General features: G+C 40.8%; 1 non-coding gene across 1 annotated transcript; it reads left to right on the top strand.

The window, feature by feature from the left end:
• Positions 1-1,137: 1,137 nt before the first annotated feature.
• LOC149786863 (small nucleolar RNA U3) lies at positions 1,138-1,360 on the top strand. Its single transcript, XR_016425304.1, has one exon. It is a non-coding gene; the product is annotated as a small nucleolar RNA U3 (small nucleolar RNA).
• The last annotated feature ends 210 nt before the right edge of the window (positions 1,361-1,570 follow it).

Below are 1,570 nucleotides of genomic sequence, written 5' to 3'. Positions count from 1 at the left end.
GTGAAGTGCAAATCGCGACCAACATCAAAGAACTCATAAAACGGTACAATCGAGATGTCAACTTGTTCCGCAACCTTGGAGGGGCTAACTTTTGGGCCATCTCCCTCCTCATGAAACTGTTAAGAGTCAAACTTAACTATCACATTTAGTTAAATGCTAGACGAAACTTCATTTTGGCCACAAACATCCAAAGTTCACCCTGAATCACTTGGGCCTTTATCCAACACAACAGTGCCATCTTCCGGCAACTCACCTCCCGCACCAAGTCCAGACATGTCAAATCGTAAACATGTGATGCATACAGAAATGGTCGTGTAGTTTCTCCTGTTTCCCAGCAAATAAACAGTTCACGGTGCGCACAAAGAGATCCCCGAAATGGGTGCTCTTTAAGGCACATTAATTAAGGGTAAAATCTTGTTAAGTGCTGGCTCTATCCCCCATGGTTAAACGACCGCACACGTTAATGATGCAAGCTCATTCAGGGAGCGATTCGCGCAGCCTTCCTACAATCCTTGGTATCCGACGAATAAAAAAAAAAGCACACCCAATATGATAACTCAGGCCAGATATAAACGTAAACAAATATGGCAATTCCATTTCTTTTAAAATTGAACTCGATGAAAAGTTGATCCCTTCCCACATCCTAATTCCGGGAAATGAAAAAGTTGACACCGAGGCGAAAAGCAACCTCAACGAACTCGTTCTCAAAAACTTTGCCTACAGCGTCACAGAAATAAATAACACCGTCCGCCCTTCTGATCAATAACGCAGCCATTTATATACTATCAGTACTACTAATCACCTGCTATAGATTAAATGCTAGTTATCCCGATATAATAAAATATGACGTCTAACCATGCTATCTTTAATTTGTTAAGAGTTAAGTCCCTTACGTTCACCATGAAACAATTGTCATTCGTAATATTTGCTCATTATCGTTACCATTTCAAAGGCAAGTGCAGAAACATGATGTGTTTAACTTTACAAATGTCGTTATCAACAATGAATTTTTGGAAAATGACGATTTATTAGAGTATGTGTAAAACAACACGAAATAAATTGATAACTCTATTTTTGAAACACCTTGAAAAATCAGGAAATTATTTGATATAGTCTGGTGAAAATCATTAAATTGTTAAGATCATACTCTTAGGGATCATTTCTATAGTATGATGCGCCAGGTCGTCGGGTAAAATTGACGAGAGCGAAAACCATGAGGAGGAGATATAGAGTCCCCTTCTGAGCGTGAAGCGGGTAAGAACCAGTACACCCAGCCGGGGGTGTCAATTTCTTACTATTGATGACCGTTCCTCTGCTCCCTAAGTGGAGAGTTGGAGGAAGGGGACGCATTCTGAGTGGTTTTCCTCTATACAAACAAACGAAAATTAATAAATGATAGTAAAGCAGGAATTCCAAAGACGCGGCCAGCGTATTGTGACCGAAAAACAATTGGTGTCACAAGATGTCGAGAGATAACCAAGGTAGTGCAGGACATGGGCCAGCGAAAATGTCCTCAGGGTGGTTGGAGTTTGAGACCCCTGGTGGAAAAAGTGTGGCTACTAAAGTAGAT

Source organism: Sinohyriopsis cumingii, chromosome 12 (assembly GCF_028554795.1).
Source record: "Sinohyriopsis cumingii isolate HCF-2022 chromosome 12, ASM2855479v2, whole genome shotgun sequence".
Taxonomy (NCBI): domain Eukaryota; kingdom Metazoa; phylum Mollusca; class Bivalvia; order Unionida; family Unionidae; genus Sinohyriopsis; species Sinohyriopsis cumingii.
Note: the sequence above shows the minus strand (reverse complement) of the source record. Positions and strands in the feature narration are given on the sequence as shown.